General features: G+C 34.4%; 1 protein-coding gene across 2 annotated transcripts in view; it reads right to left on the reverse strand.

Moving 5' to 3' along the window:
• The window catches only part of map1ab (microtubule-associated protein 1Ab), a 79,268-nt gene that overhangs the window by 40,990 nt on the left and 26,221 nt on the right, over positions 1–12,057 (reverse strand). Inside the window, exon 1 of one of the 2 annotated variants that reach the window (XM_056451348.1) lies at positions 1,179–1,327. The exons of the other annotated variant lie outside the window; for it this stretch is intronic. The gene's annotated coding sequence lies outside the window, so the exon portion shown is untranslated. Of the gene's footprint in view, positions 1–1,178; positions 1,328–12,057 lie in introns of those variants that run through there. 2 annotated transcript variants of the gene reach the window in all.

Consider the following 12,057-nt stretch of genomic DNA (forward strand, 5'->3'; position numbering starts at 1 on the left):
CGTGTTTTACTGCAATCTGAGATATTTTAGAATAAATTTAAATATCATTTGGATTTTTTATTTAATACATAGACTCCATTTAAAACGTCTAGACAATGTCAATAAAAGTTTCTCTAAATATATTTCGCATATATACTGTTAAAATTATATGATCAATTAGTCATGACAACATGTTTTAGTTCATTGTAACTTATTAAACTAAGTTAATTATGTTCTAACCTAATTGTATAAGTTGCCAAGCTGTTTTAAGTCAGTTTAACATATTATAAATTCAATAGACTCATAAGGTTAATTTGATTCAGCTTAAAAATTTAAGGCAACCAGTATTTTGTAAGTGTATGTTTCAAACGGTCTCATTTGGCAATCGCTGCATACATTCCTTGATGTTTCTTTAAAAGTATACTAAAAGAGTCTTTAATGAACCAGAATAATGCAAATAATTCCACCAACTCTAACATTAATAATTAAGAAGAGCCCTCACAACTTTTAAGCATAATACATTCTTCCAGACAAAGACACGTTAAGCATTTTAACACAGCCTACACTTAAAATATCTCAATGCAGAAGTGCGTCATGCTCCAAATCAGCATTTATGTTAGTCATTTTGCACAAACAAAACGTTAAAAAAAATCTAAACAAATTCGCAACAGCATCAATTAAACATACAAATATTTTCACAAACTGTCGACAGAGAAAAAATGTATTCAACGGTACATAAAGTTAGTCTATCCTCACGAGCTCTCCGTCCATCACCTCAAATTAATCCAGTTAGTTTGGATGAGGCACTGTAAGGTGTTGATCGTACACACTGTCCCCAGACGTGTGTCGCAATTACAGGTAGATTTAAACGACTGTCTGGACCTTTAATTACCCAATTCCTCCGTCGTCACGCATTGAGGCAAAAGACGGATCATAATTACGCGTTTGACGCGCGGGTTCTGTTCCCTGATCAAAGTCATAAATAATGTCAAGAAGAATACCAATATGTGGTCAAATAAGGATACTTGACGTCATGAAGCACAATTGTCAGACTGTTTTATAGCAGCGCGCATTGCCAGACTCTTTGTCCGGACCACTGCGACACTGCGTAAAAGTCACGCCAGCCTCCGCATCGCATGCCAAAAACCGCGCGCTCTCCGTGAAGTCTGCGTGACTGAAAGCGATACATATATACATACCGTGTGCCGATGCGGGACACCTGAACAGCGCGTCGTGTGTCTGGCGACTGACGGGTGTTCGGGAGCGCAGTGCCTCTGCTGTGGGTGTATGTGGGAGGGGCCCGGCCGGAGCGCGTGTGGGTTGGCAGATTTGGGTTCTCGGACAGAGCGGGATGGTTGCAGCAACTCGGGCTGCTGCCACCCGCCAATTAAACTACAGATGCGGCTACTGTCTGAAGAAGAGGGGCAGGCAGGAGGAGGAGGAGGGGGATTGATACTTTCAATGCACCACGAGTAACCCTTTCATGTCTAATGTTATATTACATCATAGGTCTGCCACGTATTATAACTGAGCATTATAAACTGCTGCTATTACATTATCCCTGCTGAAATAACATAATGAAAACGGTTTGAAAAAATCTAATGGCTTCTACTACATGCCAAATTAAAAGCATTATATTTTAGCCATTACAAACAGGACATTTTATGAATCTAGTGTGTTTTGGCACATATTGCATTAGGATTTATTTTGTTTTAACTTGCCACTAATAGAAAGAGCATTATAGTTTCTATTAAAATATAATAGTTTCCATTATAACCTTTAATACCATTACAAATTCTATGGTGGTTTCTATTGTAGTATTTTTTCAGCAAATATAATCAAAGGAAATCATACTAATAAGTAACTAATAAACATACACAGGTGATTTTAAGTTTGATTAGCCATCTATTTACCATGATGATACAGCAGTGGATGCTTTAATTATGCAGGTAATCAATCAGATTTATTTATTGATGCTTTGTGTTGCTGCTGCATCCCATCAACCTCATGTGAGCTCCACTGTATATAAAGCCTAAAATTGTTTTTTAGAATAAACTTTGTCAGTTGAACTAAACACCCAATCATGTGATGGCTATATATATTTTTTCCTTACTATTGTGAAATATACCCAAGCAAAACGGCTTCAGAAATAAGGTAACATTTACACAACACTGTGTTCAACGGGATAGTTCTACAATTATCATTTTTTACTCACTATCACACTTTCAAGTGGTTCCAAACCGTAATGAGTTTGTTTTTTTCTCTTGAACAAAATTTTTTGAAGAATGATGGAAACCTGTAACCATTGCCATCCATAGGAAAAACAAATACTACAGTAGTCAACGGCTATCAGTTTAAGTATCTTCCTTTATGCTCTACAGAAGAGAGAAACTCATACAGCTTTGTGACAAGTGAAGAGTAAAATAATAAGGAGACACCAATATGCAAATTTTGCTATATGCGATACTGATAAACCATAGCCAATAACTAATGTATAATGTGATAAGTAAATCTAGAGCCTTTTTTCTGAGTCTGCGCACAAATACAAAACACAAACAAATGTAATGTAAAAAAATGTCTGAGAAAGCCTGTATAGTAATTGTTATGTTAAGATGCTTTTCCACTGCATGGCACATCATCCTTTGGTATGGATCTCTTTTGGATTATCATTATGAAAATGTGATGTATACATGCTGCCAGAGAGCACCACTAGCCGGTATGGGCCCTACGACAACATTTCATGGGTGTCGCGAAAATGAAGAGCGTGGTGGTTCTGGTGGGCCCTTAATAGTATCTCTGGGGGCCCCAAAATGGCGTGGGCCCTTAGAATAGTCCTAAATTCCCCATTTTTGCATGGGAAATCCAAAGGATGCAACATTTGCACAAAATTAGGATTGGCTTTCATGACACATGAAAAGCATAAAGCTCATCTGCTAATTGTTAGGTCACAAAAATCACCAATTATTTTGCAGTAAATTATTTTCAGTCAACAACAAATCAAAAATGAGCTTCACTTCCCTCAAGTGCATTTCAGTGTAGAGAGACTGTTTTGACATTAATGTCAGTTCCCGATGGGTTGACTCAAGTTCCATAAAATCTGTCTCTATTTCACCCGGAAATGTCACAATACCATTTTTTAAAACAGTTTGCTATAGTACAGCTGTACTGAAGAGTTCTTGACCTGAATACATTTGCTGCAGACAGCTTTATGGCATGACAAACTGAATTTGCTGCAGCCTTTTTTGTTTTGTTTTGTTTTTTTTGCTGTGCCCATTCATCCAGACTGGCCGCATCTTCAATTTCCTCTCTGTGGAAACAATCGCTGATATACTTTGATTTTTCCAGGCTCAGTTCACCGCCAGATCACCACAGATAATCACAAAGGACTCAATTTATGAAGATTCGGTCTCTTAATTGAGATAGTGATTGCGAAATGAATGAAAAATAAATCTTCTCTACAATTTATTCATTGTTGAAAATAATTAACAAATCACATCCTTTCCCCCTTTGAAATTCCCTGGGAATCTTGCTGCCATAACCAGTGCATCAATCTAATGATTTATCCAAAACATCCTATAGACAAAGTAATACTTATAATCAGTGGCAGGTCATTTCTTCTGCTATGGTTTAGTGCTCTGAGTCAAACAGAATCTGCAGTGTTATCAATTTCCCAAATCATAAATTATTGAGCAGCCTCAATTATGCATGACTGACCTCCCTTTGCTGTTCAGGATGTCAGCACAAATTGAGTGAATGAATGGCTCTAAAACACGATAATATTACGTCTTTTTAAGAAAAAAAAAAGCATAGTTGGAAGTTTACAGATTCAATAATAATCAATATTTTATTGTATTTACAGTGCATCCAGAAAGTATCCAGAGCTTCACTTATCCCACATTTTTTTCACATGTTTCAGCGTTATTCCAAAATGGATTAAATTCATTTATTTCCTCAAAATTCAGAATGTACCAGAGCTCAATTTAGAGCTTCACGGCAAAGGCTGTGAATACTTATATATGTGTGATTTTTTCAGGTTTTTTATTTTTAATAAATTTGTAACAATTTCAAAAAATCTTTTTTCACATTGTTGTTATGGGCTATTGTGAATGAATTTAATCCATTTTGGAATAAGGCTGTAACTACTGTAACTACTGTAAATACTTTCCAGATGCACTGTATGTCTCTTCTGCTCACCAAGTCTGTATTTATTTGCTAATACAGTGAAAACAGTATTAATATTACATTTAACAATAAAAATTCAGCTTTTTTAAAGCAGGAATAAATAAAACTTTCATAGAAACAGGTTTCTATGAAAGTTTTATTTATTCCTGCTTTATTTATTCCTGCTTTTAATTTTAAAGTTCATTATGACATGCTATATTAGAAATACTTTTAACATGTTGATTTGCTGCAACAACTACAAAAAATGTTTCTTTTTATTACGAACATTGCCAAATCATGACAGTATTTTTATTTTAGAAGCTTTAATATAATTTCCCAGTTTAAAAAATAAGTAACACTTCTTACATCATTCTGTCAACATTTAAGTGATGTAATATTTGATTTCTATAAGCTTGAATAGATTGTAATTTTTTTATTTTTACCAGCACAGAGTAGGGTTTTAACCAGAGTTTGCAACAAAGTTGAGTCACACTTTATTTTGATGGTCCATTTGAGTATTAGTAGACTGTCTGCTTAATATCTGTTGATACTGCTCCTTCAACAGACATTTAACTGACTATAAGAAACTTTGCAAGTACATGTGAACTTACACTAACCCTAACCCCAACCCTAACAGTCTACTTATAATCTAATGAGAATTAGTTGGCATGTAGGACCATCAAAATAAAGTGTGACCCAAAGTTCCTCCTATCTCTGTAACAGTGTTGTTGTTATCTGCATTGGTGTTAATACTTCACTCTTTTAGTGTTAATATTTGAACACAATGTTGGTGTTAAAAAAGCCAACACTTGAATTAACACTTTGTGGGGTGGTTCACATATATACACTTTTAAAGTGTTGAAATTAATATATTGGTGTTAACTTCCGGATTTCAAATTTTCTGTGGATGCGCTGCTTAAAAATATGCATCATCTTCGCGGACAAATGTCTCCTGAAATGTAACCTTTTTTATAAGTAATGCTTATAATACTAATAGTAACTAATAGACATGAATACTACTTTTTTATTAGATTTTTTGTATTTTAAAGAAATGATATGGTACTAAGCTAAAACATACTTTGTGTAATAATTGCTATTCCTTTTATCCAAAGATTTTAGGTAAGAATTAATCTAACACGATCATTTGCTTCTCAAAAAACTTAATATTAATGCTTAATATTTTATTAGAAATTTGATTCGTTTTTGGTAAATAGATTAAAATAGAAATAGTTTGAAACAAGAGATAGATCCGTTCTGTTCCTTCAAGTTAATGCATCCTTATCCTAAATAAGAATATTAATATCCAAAAATCTAACTGACATCAAAACTTGTAGCATTAAGACCCAAATATACTCCAAACAATATCAAAAATGATACATAATCCCAATCAGAGACTTCCACTGTTGTATATTAACCAGAACAAGTATCAGTTTCCAAACTAAAGGTTAGTTAAAAAGCAGAAATTCTGTTGACATCGCCCAGCTCTTGGGAGTTGCCTTCACTGTACAGTAGCTGCTCACTTCATTTACTGTTTGCAGTTCATTCATAATGTATGACAGGCTTCTCTAAGGCCAGCTCATGGTAAACATTTCCACAAGAAACCCCATGATAAAAAAAAACATTACTATAAACTCCATAGTAAAACAGTTTCCAAAAGAAAATGAAGTCTAATCAGCTTTGAGTGTTTGTTTTGTTCCTCAGCTCAGTGTCTGTGTAAATCCACAAATGTCTTCAGTGGCCTTTTGTATCAGTGGAAAACAAAAGCCGACTGAAGACTCAAACAACGACTGTCTTTGTTCTAGTGCTTACAAATATTTTACAACCCAGAACTGGATAAATTGTTTTTCGAAGATGATTATTTGGTGAATGTTATGGTCACACTTAGTTTAAAGGTACAATACTCATTGTTAGCAAACTATTAGATATCAATTTTAGCTGAATAAACTCCTAATTTGCTGCTTATTAATAGTTATTATGGTAGTAGTTGTGTTTAGGTATTGTGTAGGATTAGGGATGTAGAATAATATCATGTAGATTATACTTTATAAGTACACTGTAAAAAATTATATAATCAAATTAGTCCTGACAGCATATGCTTTTAGTTTATTGTTACTTATTCATCTAAGGGAATCAGGTTCCAACTTAATTTTATAAGTCACACAAGCTGTTTTAAGTCTGTTTAACATAATAAAAGTACAATGGACTCATAAGATTAATTTGATTCAGCTTAAAAATTTAAGGCAACCAGGATTTTTTACAGTGTACTAAACAGCCTATACTTTATAAGTAGGTAATAAGGAACTATTTAATAGTGAGAATTGGTCCCTATACTAAAGTGTTACCATTATTGTTTCTTCTGTTCACCAAAGCTGCAGCTGTTTGATCAAAAATGAAATAAAACAGAAATGTTTGGAAATAATATTGTGTGGAGTTTGCATGTTCTCCTTGTGTTTTTGTGGGTTTCCTCCATGTGCTCGGGTTTCCCCCAAAGTGCAAAAACATGCTGAATTGAATAAACTAAATTGCCCATATGTGTGTGAATGAGTGTGTATGGATGGTTCCCAGTACTGGGTTGAAGCTGGAAGGGCAACCGCTGTATAAAACATATGCTGGATGAGTTGGCGGTAGAGTCCGCTGTGGCAATCCCTGATGAATTAAGGGACTAAAGAAAATGAATGAATGAATGAATGAATTTCTCAATATTAAAATTCGTAGTTGTGTTGCTTCGTAGTTTGTGGAAAGTAATGCATTGTAAAGAAATTCTTACTGTAATTTCAAGAGTTCACACTTAGCTGATGATCCATAAAAAACTTGTTTGGCATTCTGTCCAGGGAGAGAGCCCTGAGCTCAAGGGATCCTCGAGCCCGGGGCTTCCTCCCGTTCGCAGAGCGAGAGGGGAGCTTAAGCTCGGTGGATCTCTGAACTCCCCGGCTGCAGTAGCTAAGGGAACACGTGAGAAAAAAGGGGGCTAGACAAATGCTTGATTGTTATGAATGATGTATATCTTTGGATGGTGGGAGGAAACCGGAGAACCCGGGGAAAACCCACGCGGACACGGGGAGAATATACAAACTCCTCACAGAAACACCTACCGGCCTGGCAGGACCAGGGCTGGCAGTGTTCTTGCTGTGGGGCTAACAGTAACCACTGGGCCGCCGTGCAACCCAATCTATGGTAAATGGGGAGGATATTTCTTCCAAACGAAGATAAAGTGACTGTGGTTATTTATAGTAGCTTATGGCTCATATGATTGGATGATAATGATTAGCTTAATACGAGACCAGCTGTGATAAATCATAAGCACGTGATCCTCTCGAAATTAGTTTATAAATAAACTTCACATAAATGACCATTCTATGCACTAAAATTACTGTTAGACTACTTTTACTTTTTAAAAAAAGACATCACGTTAACGACGCAATTTATTTTATTTCAACTGTCATTTTGAAAATATAAAAATATGTAATATCCATGACTGACATAATGTTAATGGACAAAACTCACCTGAAATATAACCCTTTTTAGAAGTAAAATCAATGTGTATTTTTTCTTTAATATTTAGTTTTATTTAGTTAACATGGTACGAAACTAAAAACATTTTCTTTATAATAATTATGATTCATTTTCTTCTATTGAAAGTATATACTGTCCATTTTTTTCTAATTCATAAAGGCTGAAAAAAGGTGTGCTGCTTATTAATGAACTCTATTCATCAAAGAATCCCAAAACGTAAAATCCATCATGCTTTCCACAAAAATATGAAGCAGAAAATAATTTGCAACATGGATAATACTATAAGAACTTATATTAAAGACTAAACATCAATAATATTAGATCATATTAGATTAGAAATATTAGAGCAGTAAATCATATTATAATGACATCTGAAGGCTTGTGAAGACTGCAGTAATGATGCTGAAAGTTTAGATTTGATCACAGAAGTAAATAGCATTTTAATACATACATAAAAACATTTTAAATTGTAAAAATATCTTTTTTTTATTATTGTTTTACAGTATTTTTGATCAAATAAATGCAGTCTTTCAAAAACAATGAAAAGTCTTACAAATCGCAAACTTCTCAACAACTGTTTATATCCAAAATCGTCCGATATATATATAAAGTTTTGGCTTTAATTATCAGTCTGTCTGAAGTCATGTGATCATTCACTTCCCCCTCAGCATCAGTGAAATTCATAATTATGGCTCAGTGCTTGTATTATAAATAGGTCCTGCTTAAGGCTTCGGCTCTAGACTAGCAATTTTCTTTGTGTGTATCCTAAAGAGAAAAGGAAAGACTCAAATGGGTGCCATAAACTTGTACATTGAGGACTCTCCATACACTCAATGTGACACAATTAAAGAAAACGACTCCCTTTTTTCGCCTTTAAACCATTAAAGCCAATATTTTGTCTCTTCATGCAAAATTTACAACAGCAACTTGAGCAATAATAACACTTTAAATGTGGTGTTGTGAAGAATTGCTTTTGGGAGTCTTTTACTCGCAGGAGACATTTAAACTAGTTAAAGATATCGCTGATTATAAATCAAACACCTCCTGTGTGTCTATAATCACACACTGTAAGAAAAGGTACAACATTTGAACTTTAAATTACTCTGCAACCATTTAAAATGTAAGTTCTATTTAGTATAAAGACTAGTTTTTGAGTACTATTTATATGTTTTTAACGTTATACATTCTGACTATACACTTTAGGTGGTGCTTTTCCAAACATATTACTATTTTAGTAGCTATTGTATGCATTCAGATTCTGCTCTTGTCTTGCTTCTTGTAGAATATTTGTCAATCATACTGCCTTTTCCTTCACTGAACTGTTTTTTGTTTGCAGTTTTTTTTATATTAGCATTCAAACTTCTCTTGGCATCAGGGTTGCCAGGTCCCAGTATATTTTCCAGCCCAATCGTACCTCAAAACCTGCTCAAAAGGAATGAAAAGTAGCTTTTATTTATTCAATCTTTACGGATTTCCGTAGACTTTCTGGATTTTCACAAAGGCAAAAGTTTACAATATCTTCTCTGAAATTTTGCAATACACATATTTGTAGATATAGTATACATATTAAAGTTCTGACTGACTTTCCGCAGATCAGACAACACTTGTACAAGTACTTTTCTCTGATGTGGACATAACTGACTGTTTCATTCATATGTGACGTGCCACCAGATGGTTTTGCTATAACTCACTCGCAACGGGTTTTGGGTTGCCACACTGGAAAAAATTATATAATCAATTAGTCCTGACACCATATGTTTTTAGTTCATTGTAACTTATTAAACTAAGTTAATCATGTTCTAACTTAATTTTATAAGTTATGCAAGCTGTTTTAAGTCAGTTTAACATAATATAAGTTCAATGAACTCATAAGGTTAATATGATTCAGCTTAAAAATTTAAGGCAACCAGGATTTTGTTTTTACAGTGCAGGTATACTAGAATGGATGTCCATTAAGAAATGATTCAGTTTTCATTTTGTATTCATGAAAAATAAACACTTTGGCAGCAGCAACATGTTATGAGAATAGACTAACAATGCAACCCGTGACTCCATATTTGAGTCCAATTTTGCAGGATAACCTTCACTCTGGCAACACGGCTTGTCAATTTTTTTTCTTCAATACTGAGCATTCATACAGCTCTTTCGACATACAGTTTTTCTCCTACTGTTTTTTTTTTTACTGATTTACCATTATTGTTTTTGTATACTTTTTTAAACACTGCAGTATGCATCGTTTTACTACTTTTGCATACATTCTTTGAACACTATGCATTTGACACTGTTTTGGTGAACTGTTTTTCACATTCTGTTTTCAGGTACTGTGCATTCGGATATCCTTCTCTTTTTGTACTTTTTTTTTTCTAAGTAGTATTTGTTCTGACTAAGGGGTCATCTCACAGTAAGAAGGTTGCTTGTTTGAGTCACGGCTGGCCAGGTGGCATTTCTGTGTGGAGTTTGCATGTTTTCCTCATGTTCGCATGCTCTGATTTCAAGACATGCAGTATTGGTGAATTGGATCAACTAAATTAGCCATAGAGTGAATTGGGGTGGATGGGATTTTTCCAGTTCTGGGTTGCAGCTGAAAGGGCATCCGCCATGTAAGACATACAGCAGAGTAATTGGCAGTTCATTTCACTGTGGTGACCCCTGATAAATCAGGGACTAAGTCGAAGGATAGTGAGTATTCTGTTTTTTAAAATACTGTGTGTTCTGAAAACTACCCTTGGTGGACTGGGGTCCGACTGTTTATTTTTTTCTTACAGATTTTTTTTAAATACTATGAATTCTGTTTATTAAATATTGTGAAATCTGACTATTTTTATCATACTTTTTTATTTTAGACATTCTGACTACTCAGCTTTCCATACTGCTTTCCGTCTACTGTTTCTTTAAAATCGTGTAAATTCTGACTACTACTCCACATACTGTTTTTCGAATGGTATGCATTTGAAACATACAACATACCGATCTTTTGGGTTTACTTTTGTGCATGTACAGTTTTTAAATTAGAAATCTGACATACTAATATTTTGGTGTAATGCCTTTGAATACTGTTCAATCAGACACTTACTTTTTTCGCCTACACACTCAGAAATAAAGGTCCAAATCTGTCACTGTGGTGGTATCTTTTCAAAAGGTAGACTTTTGTAGTACCATACAGGTGGAAATTAGTAACTTTAGGGTACACTTTTGTACCTTTAGAGTACTATGAGGTCAGGGGTGTAAAGTAACAAATTACAAATACTCAAATTACTGTAATCGAGTAGTTTTTCTCAGGAATTGTAATTTACTAGGTAGTTTTAAAATTGTGCACTTTTACTTTCCCTAGAGTACATTTATAGTGCTGTATCTGTACTTTTACTCTTTTCACTATTTTCCTTCAACCTGCAGTCACTACTTTATTATTTTTATTGTCTATAAGGACTGACTAGTAGAGAAGAAGTAGAGATAGTACTAGAAATAGAATAATCAGTTCTGATCTTGCCATCCAATCAAATCGCACAGAGAAAATCGCATTATACAGAACAACCTCAGGACACAAAATCATTACACGCAATAACCGAGAGACTGTCTAGACTTTATGTCACTGATGAGAAGATTGTGGATGTCTACTGCATAATGACTGAAATCACCAAATGACCCTAAACAATCACTAAATGCACTACAGAATGTTACGTTTTCACACACACATGCACTGAAAAAAATTATTCAAAGATGATTCCTTGGATTTACTCAATTTTTTTACGTTAAGTGGTTGTAAACAATTTATTTGGGCTGAATTTAAACAAACAAATTAAGTTAAATATTGCTCAATTTAATTTGTTTGTTTAAATTCAACACAATACTCACTACTCAGTACTTTTGAAAGGTCTACTTTTTACTCATTTGAGTAATATTTACAACAGATATTTTACTCTGCTTATACTATACTTTGGGGTAAGTAATGGTACTTTTACTTGAGTAAAATGTTTCAGTGCTCTTTCCACCACTCTATGAGGATGTTAGATTAGATTTTATTAGATTTTGTTAGATTTTTTACCTTTATTTCTGAGAGCATATGCCATTTCTAAGCGCTAAGTTTTACTACTCTTTTGGCATACAATAGAAAAGTAGTTTTGTAAGCAGAGCATGAGAGGGAATCTCCTAGTCAGATTCTGGTTAGTCTCAGCTAGGTGTGTTTAACTAAAAGAATTCACAAAAGTCAAGGTAAAGGGACCAGGCATTGGCTGGTTATTTGCGTATGATCAGACACCAGAAAGGCAAGACTAACAGACAGTTTTCCCCAAGTATTATGGATTTATGAGTGAGTCTGGGGGGAACACGTGAATCAGGCGAGACTAGAAATATCAGAAAATTTCTCTCCAGACCATTACTTTCCTGCCTGCAGACACTCTGTCTTTC

The sequence above is a fragment of the Danio aesculapii genome, chromosome 25, assembly GCF_903798145.1.
Source record: "Danio aesculapii chromosome 25, fDanAes4.1, whole genome shotgun sequence".
Classification (NCBI taxonomy): domain Eukaryota; kingdom Metazoa; phylum Chordata; class Actinopteri; order Cypriniformes; family Danionidae; genus Danio; species Danio aesculapii.